The following is a 14842-nucleotide window of genomic DNA, read 5'->3' as shown; positions in this document are numbered from 1 at the left end:
GAAATCTGCATCCTGTAGCTCCAACTCCAAAAAACGTTTCGGGACACTAAAGTCCATGGAGAACAAGAGCAGCTGCCCACTGCACTGAGGCTAGGTAACAAGGTCACCATGAAAAATCCATGACAATCGAAAATTGCCTTCCTCCTGGCTACTACAACCCCGGACAACAGCCGTCTTCATCGACCTGGCCAAGGCTTTCGACTCTGTCAATCACCGTATTCTTATCGGCAGACTCAATAGCCTTGGTTTCTCTAATGACTACCTCGCCTGGTTCACCAACTACTTTGCTGACAGAGTTCAGTGTGTCAAATCGGAGGGCATGTTGTCCGGACTTCTGGCAGTCTCTATGGGGGTGCCACAGGGTTCAATTCTCGGGCCGACTCTTTTCTCTGTATATATCAATGATGTCGCTCTTGCTGCGGGCGATTCCCTGATCCACCTCTATACAGATGACACCATTCTGTATACTTCTGGCCCTTCTTGGGACACTGTGCTAACAAACCTCCAAACGAGCTTCAATGCCATACAACACTCCTTCCGTGGCCTCCAACTGCTCATTAACACTAGTAAAATCAAATGCATGCTTTTCAACCGTTTGCTGCCCGCACTCGCCCACCCGACTAGCATCACCAACTTAGAAGGTTCTGACCTAGAATATGTGGACAATTATAAATACCTAGGTGTCTGGCTAGACTGTAAACTCTACTTCCAGACTCATATTAAACATCTCCAATCCAAAATTAAATCTAGAATGGGCTTTCTATTTCACAACAAAGCCTCCTTCACTCACGCCGCCAAACTTACCCTAGTAAAACTGACCATCCTACCGATCCTTGACTTCGGCGATGTCATTTACAAAATAGCCTCCAACACTCTACTCAGCAATTGGATGCAGTCTATCACAGTGCCATACGTTTTGTCACCAAATCACCTTATACCACCCACCACTGCAACCAGTATGCTCTAGTCGGCTGGCCCTCGCTACATATTCGTCGCCAGACCCACTGGCTCCAGGTCATCTATAAGCCTATGCTAGGTAAAGCTCTGCCTTATCTCAGTTCACTGGTCACGATAACAACACCCACCCGTAGCACACGTTCCAGCAGGTATATCTCACTGATCATCCCTAAAGCCAACACCTCATTTGGGCGCCTTTCCTTCCAGTTCCGTGCTGCCAGTGACTGGAACGAATTGCAAAAAACAAAACAAAAAAAAAACTATTCGCTGAAGTTGGAGACTTATTTCCCTCACCAACTTTAAACATCAGCTATCTGAGCAGCTAACCGATCACAGCAGCTGTACATAGTCCATCTGTAAATAGCCCGGCAGGGTAGCCTAGTGGTTAGAGCGTTGGACTAGTAACCGAAAGGTTGCAAGTTCAAATCCGAGCTGACACGGTACAAATCTGTCGTTCTGCCCCTGAACAGGCTGTTAACCCACTGTTCCTAGGCAGTCATTGAAAATAAGAATTTGTTCTTAACTGACTTGCCTAGTAAAATAAAGGTAAAATAAATAAAATCTACCTACCTCATTCCCATACTGTTTTTATTTACTTTTCTGCTCTTTTGCACACCAGTATCTCTACTTGCACATCATTATCTGCTCATTTATCACTCCAGTGTTAATCTGCTAAATTGTAATTATTCGCTCCTATGGCCTATTTATCGCCTACCTCCTCATGCCTTTTGCACACACTATATATAGACTTTCTTTTTTCCCTACTGTGTCATGGACATGTTTATTGTGTTATAGGCTTTTTTATTCCATGTGTAACTCTGTGTTGTCTGTGTCGCACTGCTTTGCTTCTTATCTTGGCCAGATCGCAGTTGTAAATGAGAACTTGTTCTCAACTAGCCTACCTGGTTAAATAAAGCTGAAATAAAAAATAAAAAGGAAAGGCGGCCAAAGGAAGAATTGGCTTTGGGGGTGACCAGTGAGATGTACCTGCTGGAGCTCATGCTACGGGTGGGTGCCGCTATGGTGACCACTGAGCTGAGATTATTTTAGAATAAGGCTGTATAGTAAAAAATAATTGGAAAAAGACAAGTGGCCTTAATACTTTCCGAATGCACTGTAACTCAAACTTCCTTCATACTGGACACAAAGACACAAATGGTATCCACGAGATCATATGACTCTGGGGAAGTAGATAAACGTCCTCCTTGCACAATTTCCCTAAGTAGGCCTTTAACTTTAATTTCTCTTTCCTCCGTCAAGAGGGTGGGCCACTAAAACGCTTTGCCTGTGAGGTTGACCCCCAAAAAGGAGCATGTTTTCACGTGCTTGGGTCCCAGGAAAACACAGAATTTCAGGAAAAGAGGGTGGCCTGTAGCCTCGCTGTGCAAATGGATGATAATTCCAAAAATGTTAGTCATGTAAGACAAGACAAGTCACCTGAGGCCATCTGCTATGCAACCAGAAAATATCTTATGAGCACAAAACCAAAACAGACACCTGTAAGTGATTTAACATTGAAAACCTCTCCTAGAATTTTGAAAGGATGATAAAATGTGATTGTGTTGGTAGCGTACATTGTTTCGGAGAAAATGTTAATTTGCCTCTAAAACGCAACATCAAATGACTGGCTTAAAATAAAACAAAATGATAAGCAGCCAAGTGGCTCATTCCACACAGAAAATTCTTGCAACATAAAAATCTGTTTTTTTTGCTACTGTATTTCACAGTAAACTGGCAGGTGCTGAATGCTAATTGCCACTAATCAATGCATCTTAATCAGCTGAAACATCAGAAAAGTGACTCAAGTTGTCTGTGATCTGTTATTCATAGCCTAGAACTCGGAGGTCTCAGAAAAATTAAGCATGGCTTTGATGTAATCCGGTGTTCCATTGCCACTGCTTAAAATGAGTATGTATGAAGATTCTTGCCTACATTTTGACCTCAGTACAGAATCTTTTGAAGCATAAAATGCACAGATGTAGTGTACCTGATTCACACTCTGTGAAGGCAACAATCATCTTCCCTTACAATGACCTATTATTAAATACATTAGCAACAGCTGAATATTAGGTCAGATCTAGAGCAGGGATGGGCAACTGGCGGCCTGCATGACCCCCTTTTGAAGGTCCTCGGATTAACCCCCCCCGGGTCTCAACTTACTGTTGAAAGAGTATGACATGAAAGAATACATTCACGAGGAGCAATTTTGAAATTTGGTTGTACATCGCAGTCTCTCTTGTTATGTCATTCACTGATAGAAATCTGAAAATAAAATCTGTATATGGGCTAATTGACTATCTAAAATTGTTATCGTGGTCGAATTACCAGCCGGGGGGGGCCCCCAAAGATTTTTTTTGTCAGTCTCAATCAGCGATCATATTAAAAACAGCAAATATTTCTCTCCACCCTATGGCAAAATGTATAGAATTGCAGGAAATGTGCTGTAAAACAGCACATTTTCCTCTCCGCCCCACGGCAAAATGAGTATGATTGCATGAAATTAGTTACGAAATTGGTAAATCTTCTCTTCACCATGGCAAAATGTGAAGAATTGAAGCAAACTGCTTTAAAACTTGCTTTAAAACTGCAACATTTTCTCTACACCCCCACGGCAAAGTGTAGAATTGCATGAAATGAACAAACGTTTATTTTTATTATTTATTCTCTCCTCTGTCAAGAGGGGGGCCACTAAATAAGTGTTAGGGGGTAAGCAGGCAAGCAGAACCGTGAGTAACTGCAGCCTCTCATGATGAGTTCAGATTTTTTTGTGGCGCCAACCAAATGTGCCCATCCCTGATCTAGAGCTATGTATCATGGCAAATGAATCCCATTGGATGCTTGAAGTTTCTCATTTTCAAAATTAGCCTCATTGTCAAATATCTCACCAATTGCTTTCAAGTTTCCTTAAAACTTATTTGACACTAAAACCATGTAGACTTTATATGGGAATATGTCAGTCAAATTCATTAACAAAAGTTTAGGCTACATGGTTTGAGATTTTAGCCAACCATTTCTGCCCTCTTATTTAAACCACTAACACACTGATTAATATCCACTATATTGCTCCGCCAGGCTGAAGTGGATTAATGAAAAAAAAAACATTGACAAACATGCTTTCCTCTTTATTTGCTCTCATGTTGCACTTGCAGGTCAATTAAACATGAACTTTAGATAACACTTATAAAGCCAGTATGGTGTCTTCTTGCATTGGCTAATTAGTACATGCATAGGTCCCCATACATTGTGGTGTTTTGCACTTGAGAACAATGCCTTTTCGAAATGAGAGACCATTTATCTAGCCACTCTCTCTTCATAATGAATGCATTGTTACAAAGCCATGCTATTTGAAAGAGCAGAGCCTGTAAATAAAATAATATGATGAATGATATGCTCAATAATATGATAATGTATATGAGTGGGGAAAATAATATTTTCATTTTCTCATCAAGATGTTTTAATACATTAAAGCAAATTTATACCACATTTCTATTCTATCCGTGTCCTTTTATTTTATTTTTTTTATTTCACCTTTATTTAACCAGGTAGGCTAGTTGAGAACAAGTTCTCATTTGCAACTGCGACCTGGCCAAGATAAAGCATAGCAGTGTGAACAGACAACACAGAGTTACACATGGAGTAAACAATTAGCAAGTCAATAACACAGTAGAAAAAAATGGGCAGTCTATATACAATGTGTGCAAAAGGCATGAGGAGGTAGGCGAATAATACAATTTTGCAGATTAACACTGGAGTGATAAATGATCAGATGAGCATGTACAGGTAGAGATATTGGTGTGCAAAAGAGCAGAAAAGTAAATAAATAAAAACAGTATAAAAACAGTATGGGAATGAGGTAGGTGAAAAAGGGTGAGCTATTTACCTATAGACTATGTACAGCTGCAGCGATCGGTTAGCTGCTCGGATAGCTGATGTTTGAAGTTGGTGAGGGAGATAAAAGTCTCCAACTTCAGCGATTTTTGCAATTCGTTCCAGTCACAGGCAGCAGAGTACTGGAACGAAAGGCGGCCAAATGAGGTGTTGGCTTTAGGGATGATCAGTGAGATACACCTGCTGGAGCGCGTGCTACGGATGGGTGTTGCCATCGTGACCAGTGAACTGTGTCCAACCATTGAGCCGTCATCATTCTAAACTTGAAATGAGAACAAATGGAGTAGTACAGCATCACGAATGTAATAGTCTTGACTCTTGAGCATCAAAACAAAACTGTCTGGGATTCATTGAAGAACGTTAAATCACTTTAATGGCTCTTCATTGTGATGGAAACATAGCACCCAGACAACAAAATTATCCCTTACAATACTCGATAATTGCACCGAGTCAAGGAGCCTGCGTTTCTCAGGAAACAAGGGTCTGAAATGTAATTATTCACCCTTTGGAAAATGTAGGGCAACTGCACAATGATGTAAAACAGCACTCTCGGGCGAACTAATGTCAAGCTCTCATTTTTGACAGAGTAAGCAGAAGATATCAGAGAGCAGAATGATTAGATCTTCTCTGTCGTAAATTAAATAACCACTCTGGCAGTCGGCAAAGGAAATGAACTTTAAAGAAGTGCCAGACTCCACGAGTAAGGACAGGACATAACACTGCTACATTATACAACCTCTTGGAGGACACTGACATTTTAATTTGTGATCAGCAACTGTACATGAGTAGACAAATCACACCCCATGTCATCACCACTGACATTAAATCACAGATGTATTACACTATTATAAACTGCAGTGGTTCTGCAACAATGCATAAAAGACACCCTTAATCAGAATAATGAAGCAACAGCAATTGGCCTACATCCCATTACACAAGACAGTGCAAAACTGAGATGTTATTTTGACAGCACAAGTAGCTGAGCAGTAACAGAATAAAACTGACCATTTGACAAAAACGTAACGTTACTCCAGGCTCCAATTGATCATGGGTGGTATTTGATGAATCCGCACAAATTCAGCAAAGATCCCATATGCTAAAAATGCATCGTAATAGATTTTCAGAATTGCAGCAAAATAAAATCCACACTTTGTAAGGAGGAGCCACCTAAACCAGATCTGTCGAGGCACACAGGCTGAAACATCCCCCTTTCTCTCCCTCAACTCTGCCCATATATATGTACCATTTTTCCCTCATCAACCCGGAAGTCACAATTTGGTTTATCCCGATTGGATCTCGTCGAATCAGTAAGACTGCCAGCATGTTTACCAATCAAATAGCTTTCTCCAATGTAAAAAGAGTAGGGATTCCGTGCGCAAGGTCATGTGGCTGCCAGATGAGCATGATGTAAACCTTTTGTTACCTTACCAAACCTCTCACTGGTTTGTGCAAGATGAGGTCGAGATTTCACGTAACGACCAATGGAACTGTCTAAAATGTACAAACCGTGCCCACCCAGGGCACCATGCCTTGCAAAACGACCTCCACCAGTGTTTACCTTGGACTCATCCTGCACAAACTAATAATATGCTGATGTGTAAAGAGATACAACTAAAAAGCTGCGTTGTCGAGGTAGATTTGAGTCAGGCTGAACAGCAAGAAAGCAACAATACTGAGTCTGTCTATGAAAAAGAGGCATAGTAGCCATTATAAAACATAGGAAAAAAAGCCATACAAAATGATAACACTTGCTGACATCATGTCCAAACCGCTTGTTGATTGTCAGATCAATCGCGATATGGTGGCATTGACGCATACCCGCCCCCTGTCTTGTTTCAAAGGCCACTGTTATGAGCTAAGTCAGGTACTTCTCCAGTCTCTCGCTCAGCCTCCACCCCACAGAAACAGACCCCACATAAAAGGTTTACTAATTTCTCTCTTGGATGGCCACTGGATGATTCGGAGTCTGATCAAAGGAGCACAGCAATGGGGCACCACACTGCCTACTATACGCACAACAAATTCGATCTGGACCACCCACCAGCGGCAGGTTGTCCAAATGTAGAAAGCTGGCAATCAATTCAATATCCACCCCCCACAATAGAACAACACAACCGCTATTCACCCCTCGCCGAGATGAGAATATTTGAAGGAGGTGGCAGGCTTGTAAACTACATAGTTGACTCGTTAATCAGCGAAATAAAAATCAACCTGCGTCTAATTGAAAGCAATTAGGTAGTGGCACAATAAAGAAAGGTAAAGTAAAGACATAACTGATATTCTAGTTAACCAACTGATTATGCTGGATAGTTAGGTGGCACATGTAACACAAAATTGTTAGGTAACGTAAGAATGCATAATTCATTTAGTTAGAATATAATGTAAAAGGTAACAGTTTAGCCTCATTGTATAGCCATCTTACAGTCCATTCAATTATGATTGACATATCATCAACATTAGTTAACTGACATAATGCGGGCTAGTTGACACATTCAATAGTGAAAACTGAAGTCTCTCGTTATGCCAAAACCTTAAATTCAGAGTTATTTGAACAAAGGAGAGGCTTTTAATCAAATGTATTGCTATTACAATAGCATGCTATTGATAACTCGCAGCTAGCTAACGTTAACTAATGAAACACAGAGCTAGCGGATTGATAGCTAATGTTAGAATGACTCCTTTGTTGCCGTCTCGGCTTTGCACACATTTATGACAAGTAATTACCTTCCAATGATGAATGAAATCTCATATTAGATAGAAATACTTACTCTCCATGTACCTCCTCGAAAGGCATTGCTTAAAAAATCATCATGGTTTACAAATTCAAAAACAGATTTTTTGCTGTTGGACTGCTGCTGTCTGCGGCAGCAACTTCCGGCGCATGCGCAACTTTCTCAGCACCCAGCCAAGTCAGTATGGTGTAATTGCAGACCACAATTGTGGGCGTTTCTTGATACGAGTGTTCCCTGATATCAGGAAACGCCCATTGATATCTGCCATTGGTCAGTTCCGGTGTTATGAGTAACTGGAAGGTTGCAAGTTCAAACCCCTGAGTTGACAAGGTACACATCTGTCGTTCTGCCCCTGAACAGGCAGTTAACCCACTGTTCCTCAGCCGTCATTGAAAATAAGAATTTGTTCTTAGCTGACTTGCCTAGTTAAATAAAGATAAAAAAGAAATAAAAAAAGGTGCCAGGTTAGGATAATTAACGTATAACAGGTTAGGTGAATTTTGTTTACATAGCTAGCAGATTAGGATAACTAAGGTGTCAGGTTAGGATAATTAACGTGCCAGGCTAAAGCTAACTCTCTCTCCTCTGCTCTCATCTTTCTAGACCTATCGGCTGCCTTCGATACTGTGAACCATCAGATCCTCCTCTCCACCCTCTCCGAGTTGGGCATCTCCGGCGCGGCCCACGCTTGGATTGCGTCCTACCTGACAGGTCGCTCCTACCAGGTGGCGTGGCGAGAATCTGTCTCCTCACCACGCGCTCTCACCACTGGTGTCCCCCAGGGCTCTGTTCTAGGCCCTCTCCTATTCTCGCTATACACCAAGTCACTTGGCTCTGTCATAACCTCACATGGTCTCTCCTATCATTGCTATGCAGACGACACACAATTAATCTTCTCCTTTCCCCCTTCTGATGACCAGGTGGCGAATCGCATCTCTGCATGTCTGGCAGACATATCAGTGTGGATGACGGATCACCACCTCAAGCTGAACCTCTGCAAGACGGAGCTGCTCTTCCTCCCGGGGAAGGACTGCCCGTTCCATGATCTCGCCATCACGGTTGACAACTCCATTGTGTCCTCCTCCCAGAGCGCTAAGAACCTTGGCGTGATCCTGGACAACACCCTGTCGTTCTCAACTAACATCAAGGCAGTGGCCCGTTCCTGTAGGTTCATGCTCTACAACATCCGCAGAGTACGACCCTGCCTCACACAGGAAGCGGCGCAGGTCCTAATCCAGGCACTTGTCATCTCCCGTCTGGATTACTGCAACTCGCTGTTGGCTGGGCTCCTGCCTGTGCCATTAAACCCCTACAACTCATCCAGAACGTCGCAGCCCGTCTGGTGTTCAACCTTCCCAAGTTCTCTCACGTCACCCCGCTCCTCCGCTCTCTCCACTGGCTTCCAGTTGAAGCTCGCATCCGCTACAAGACCATGGTGCTTGCCTACGGAGCTGTGAGGGGAACGGCACCTCAGTACCTCCAGGCTCTGATCAGGCCCTACACCCAAACAAGGGCACTGCGTTCATCCACCTCTGGCCTGCTCGCCTCCCTAGCACTGAGGAAGTACAGTTCCCGCTCAGCCCAGTCAAAACTGTTCGCTGCTCTGGCCCCCCAATGGTGGAACAAACTCCCTCACGACGCCAGGACAGCGGAGTCAATCACCACCTTCCGGAGACACCTGAAACCCCACCTCTTTAAGGAATACCTAGGATAGGATAAGTAATCCTTCTCACCCCCCCCCCCCTAAAAGATTGCACTATTGTAAAGTGGCTGTTCCACTGGATGTCATAAGGTGAATGCACCAATTTGTAAGTCGCTCTGGATAAGAGCGTCTGCTAAATGACTTAAATGTAAATGTTAGGATAATTAACGTAACAGGTTAGGTGAATTAGCCATGGCAGATTAGGAGACTGAGGTTAAGTTTAGGAAAAGGGTCAGGGTTAGGCCAAATATTATGGATATACTGACAAGATACATGTCTCTCCGCCCTAACAATGGGAGTCTTTGTCCCCAAAGCGGTCCCGCCGAGTTGGGCCTTTCTTTTCCTGTTCCTCTTTGGTTAGACTAAGCTACAATCGATGACATATATAAAACACTGGCTTGCTGAGGCTATGTATTGGCCATTGAGAACTTTTAAGCCCCGGTCGGCCATATTGGAACTCCTTAGTAGGAGCAGTCCTCCATAGGAATGAATGTAATTCTACAGTATTTCAATGACATTTTTAAAGGAAAACATTACATGTATTTAAGTCCTTTTTTGTAGTGGGGACAGCAACATTTGTACTCTAAAAAAAATACTATGAGAAAAAAAATGTGAGCATACTAATGTGCATACAATGTGCATATAATTATATAAGCTCACATAATATACTTTCATGGTATGCATTAAGGTGTCTGTATTAGAATATACATGTCAAAAAACAGAATGTAGATATTAATAAATGCATTTCTATAGCTTCCAATAGTACCAAGATGTACCAATAGTACACATCATTAGCTACAATACCTCGGTTGTCAAAAACTGTTGTCACCCGCGGAAAAAAATGGCCACTGACTAATGGCAAGCATCAATGGGTGTAACTTAATATCAAGAAACGCCTATATCAGAAAACACCCCTAATTGCGATCTGCAATTACACCCTTCTCAGCCAAGTCAGTCTTCCAGCTGGAAGTTTTTCCCAGGCACTGATCTAAGATCAGTAAGGTTTATATTCCAAATAATGGATTAAGGTTTTGATAGGGTTAGGCTTAGTTGGTTCTAGAACTGTGATTAGGGACATCTTCTACCTGAAACAAGTCCCAAGAAAAGAATAGGAGAAATGTCATAATCTATTTAATAAACGTATGCTTGTGTTATGAAATGTAATGCTCTACTTAACATTTACTGTAAATGTTATTAGGTCAAATATTGATATCATTCATTATTGTGCCAACAATTAATGATGTGGAACATGATCATATTGATGGCAATATTCAATGCATAACATCTTGGTAAATAGGCCTACATAATATATGACTGAGCAAAAGTTTAATAATCCAAATAATTTTATATGTCTACATTTGCAAGACTAGATTACAATTCATTGCTTATTACAGTAATCCAAATCATTTGTATGTACACAGAATCCAGTGTTCAAGTCTTTCACCCACCTTAGTCAATAGAGTCATATGGTTTGTGATTTGATGAAGAATTCAATTGTGCAGTTGGAATTCTCTAATCAAAAGTTTGGACACCTACTCAATCAAGATTTTTCTTTATTTTTACTATTTTCTACATTGTAGAGTAATAGTGAAGACATCAAAACTATGAAATAACACATATGGAATCATGTGGTAACCAAAAAACTGTTAAACATATTTTATATTTGAGATTCTTCAAAGCACTCACCCTTTTTATTTTTTAATATTTTTTTACCCCCTTTTTTCTCCCCAATTTTGTGGTATCCAATTGGTAGTAGTTACAGTCTTGTCTCATCTCTGCAACTCCCGTACGGACTCGGGAGAGGCAAATGTCGAGAGCCATGTGTCCACTGAAACACAACCAAACCAAGCCGCACTGCTTCTTGACACAATGCCCATCCAACCCGGAAGCCAGCCGCACCAATCTGTCGGAGGAAACACCGTACACCTGGCGACCTGGTCAGCGTGCACTGCGCCCGGCCTGCCACAGGAGTCGCTAGTGCGCGATGAGACAACGATATCCCTGCCGGCCAAACCCTCCCTAACCCGGACGACGCTGGGCCAATTGTGCGCTGCCCCATGGGTCTCCCGGCCGCGGCCGGCTGCGACAGAGCCTTGACTTGAACACATCTAGCACTGCGATGCAGTGCCTGAGACCACTGCGCCACCCGGGAGGCCCAAGTAAACACCCTTTGCCTTGATGACAGCTTTGCATACTTGGCATTCTCTCAACCAGCTTCATGAGGTAGTCACCTGGAATGCATTTCAATTAACAGGTGTGCCTTGTTAAAAGTCAATTTGTCGAATTTCTTTCCTTCTTAATGCATTTGAGCCAATCAGTTGTGTTGTGTTGTGTTGTGACACGGTAGTGGTGGTACACAGAAGAAATCCCTATTTGGTAAAAGACCAAGTCCAAATTATGGCAGGAACAGCTCAAATAAACAAAGAGAAACGACAGTCCATCATTACTTTAAGACATGAAGGTCAGTCAGAGTTACCTCTGCTGCAGTGGATAAGTTAATTATATTTAACTGCACCTCAGATTGCAGCCCAAATAAATTATTCACGGAGTTCAAGTAACAGACACAGCTCAACATCAACTGTTCAGAGGAGACTGCGTGAATCAGGCCTCCATGTTCGAATTGCTGCAAAGAAACCACTACTAAAGGACACCAATAATAAGAGGAGACTTGCATGGGCCAAGAAACTTGAGCAATGGACATTAGACCGGTGGAAACCTGTCCTATGGTCTGATGAGTCAAAATTTGCATTTTTTGATTCCAACTGTTATGTCTTTGTGAGACGCAGAGTAGGTGAATGGATGATCTCAGCATGTGTGGTTCCCCCTGTGAAGCATGGAGGAGGTGTGATGGTGTGGAGGTGCTTTGCTGGTGAAACTGTCTGTGACTTATTTAGAATTCAAGGCACACTTAACCAGCATGGCTACCACAGCATTCTGCAGCGATAAGCCATCCCATCTGGTTTGCGCTTTAGTGGGATTATGGTGGGCCCGCTTGACCCTATCCCCTCCTCTCTTCTCCAGACCATTTCCGAAGACCTTCTCCCTTACCTCACCTCGCTCATCAACTCATCCCTGACCGCTGGCTACGTCCCTCCCGTCTTCAAGAGAGCGAGAGTTGCACCCCTTCTGAAAAAACCTACACTCGATCCCTCCGATGTCAACAACTACAGACCAGTATCCCTTCTCTCTTTTCTCTCCAAAACTCTTGAGCGTGCCGTCCTTGGCCAGCTCTACCGCTATCTCTCTCAGAATGACCTTCTTGATCCAAATCAGTCAGGTTTCAAGACTAGTCATTCAACTGAGACTGCTCTTCTCTGTATCACGGAGGCGCTCCGCACTGCTAAAGCTAACTCTCTCTCCTCTGCTCTCATCCTTCTAGACCTATCGGCTGCCTTCGATACTGTGAACCATCAGATCCTCCTCTCCACCCTCTCCGAGTTGGGCATCTCCGGCGCGGCCCACGCTTGATTGCGTCCTACCTGACAGGTCGCTCCTACCAGGTGGCGTGGCGAGAATCTGTCTCCTCACCACGCGCTCTCACCACTGGTGTCCCCCAGGGCTCTGTTCTAGGCCCTCTCTTATTCTCGCTATACACCAAGTCACTTGGCTCTGTCATAACCTCACATGGTCTCTCCTATCATTGCTATGCAGACGACACACAATTAATCTTCTCCTTTCCCCCTTCTGATGACCAGGTGGCGAATCGCATCTCTGCATGTCTGGCAGACATATCAGTGTGGATGACGGATCACCACCTCAAGCTGAACCTCAGCAAGACGGAGCTCCTCTTCCTCCCGGGAAGGACTGCCCGTTCCATGATCTCGCCATCACGGTTGACAACTCCATTGTGTCCTCCTCCCAGAGCGCTAAGAACCTTGGCGTGATCCTGGACAACACCCTGTCGTTCTCAACTAACATCAAGGCGGTGTCCCGTTCCTGTAGGTTCATGCTCTACAACATCCGCAGAGTACGACCCTGCCTCACACAGGAAGCGGCGCAGGTCCTAATCCAGGCACTTGTCATCTCCCGTCTTGATTACTGCAACTCGCTGCTGGCTGGGCTCCCTGCCTGTGCCATTAAACCCCTACAACTCATCCAGAACGCCGCAGCCCGTCTGGTGTTCAACCTTCCCAAGTTCTCTCACGTCACCCCGCTCCTCCGCTCTCTCCACTGGCTTCCAGTTGAAGCTCGCATCCGCTACAAGACCATGGTGCTTGCCTACGGAGCTGTAAGGGGAACGGCACCTCAGTACCTCCAGGCTCTGATCAGGCCCTACACCCAAACAAGGGCACTGCGTTCATCCACCTCTGGCCTGCTCGCCTCCCTACCACTGAGGAAGTACAGTTCCCGCTCAGCCCAGTCAAAACTGTTCGCTGCTCTGGCCCCCCAATGGTGGAACAAACTCCCTCACGACGCCAGGACAGCGGAGTCAATCACCACCTTCCGGAGACACCTGAAACCCCACCTCTTCAAGGAATACCTAGGATAGGGTAAGTAAGGGTAAGTAATCCTTCTCACCCCCCCCCCCCTAAAAAGATTAGATGCAAGTGGCTGTTCCACTGGATGTCATAAGGTGTATGCACCAATTTGTAAGTCGCTCTGGATAAGAGCGTCTGCTAAATGACTTAAATGTAAATGTAAATTATCATTTGTTTTTCAACAGGACAATGACCCAACACACCTCCAGGCTATGTAAGGGCTATTTGACCAAGAATGAGAGTGATGGTGCTGCATCAGATGACCTGGCCTCCACAATCCCCTGACCTCAACCAAATTGAGATGGTTTGGGATGAGGTTTGGGCAGAGTGAAGGAAAAGCAGCCAACAAGTGCTCAGCATATGTGGGAACTCATTCAAGACTGTTGGAAATCATTCCTCATGAAGCTGGTTGAGTGAATGCCAAGAGTGTGCAATGAAGTCATCAAGGCAAAGGGTGGCTACTTTGAAGAATCTAAAATATATTTTGATTTTTTTCAAACTTTTTTTGTTACTACATGATTCCATATGTGTTATTTCATAGTTTTGATAGAAAATAGTAAAAATAAAGAAAAACCCTTGAATGAGTAGGTGTGTCCAAACTTTTGACTGGTACTGTATACAGTGCCGTGCGAAAGTATTCGGCCCCCTTGAACTTTGCGACCTTTTGCCACATGTCAGGCTTCAAACATAAAGATATAAAACTGTATTTTTTTGTGAAGAATCAACAACAAGTGGGACACAATCATGAAGGGGAACGACATTTATTGGATATTTCAAACTTTTTTAACAAATCAAAAACTGAAAAATTGGGCGTGCAAAATTATTCAGCCCCTTTACTATCAGTGCAGCAAACTCTCTCCAGAAGTTCAGTGAGGATCTCTGAATGATCCAATGTTGACCTAAATGACTAATGACGATAAATACAATCCACCTGTGTGTAATCAAGTCTCCGTATAAATGCACCTGCACTGTGATAGTCTCAGAGGTCCGTTAATAAAAGCGCAGAGAGCATCATGAAGAACAAGGAACACACCAGGCAGGTCCGAGATACTGTTGTGAAGAAGTTTAAAGCCGGATTTGGATAC

The 14842-nt window shown here is 43.5% G+C and overlaps 1 protein-coding gene across 28 annotated transcripts in view; it reads right to left on the bottom strand.

The window, feature by feature from the left end:
* The window catches only part of LOC118391146 (protein FAM222B), a 141445-nt gene that overhangs the window by 70811 nt on the left and 55792 nt on the right, over nt 1-14842 (bottom strand). For 8 of the 28 annotated variants that reach the window (XM_035782218.2, XM_035782209.2, XM_035782220.2 and 5 more), the window contains exon 1: nt 7614-7774. The exons of 10 other annotated variants lie outside the window; for them this stretch is intronic. The gene's annotated coding sequence lies outside the window, so the exon portion shown is untranslated. 10 more of the 28 variants (XM_035782213.2, XM_035782219.2, XM_035782217.2 and 7 more) reach the window with 5 other exon arrangements.

Source organism: Oncorhynchus keta, chromosome 12 (genome assembly GCF_023373465.1).
Source record: "Oncorhynchus keta strain PuntledgeMale-10-30-2019 chromosome 12, Oket_V2, whole genome shotgun sequence".
Lineage (NCBI taxonomy): Eukaryota > Metazoa > Chordata > Actinopteri > Salmoniformes > Salmonidae > Oncorhynchus > Oncorhynchus keta.
This window is presented reverse-complemented; position numbering and strand designations above follow the sequence as displayed.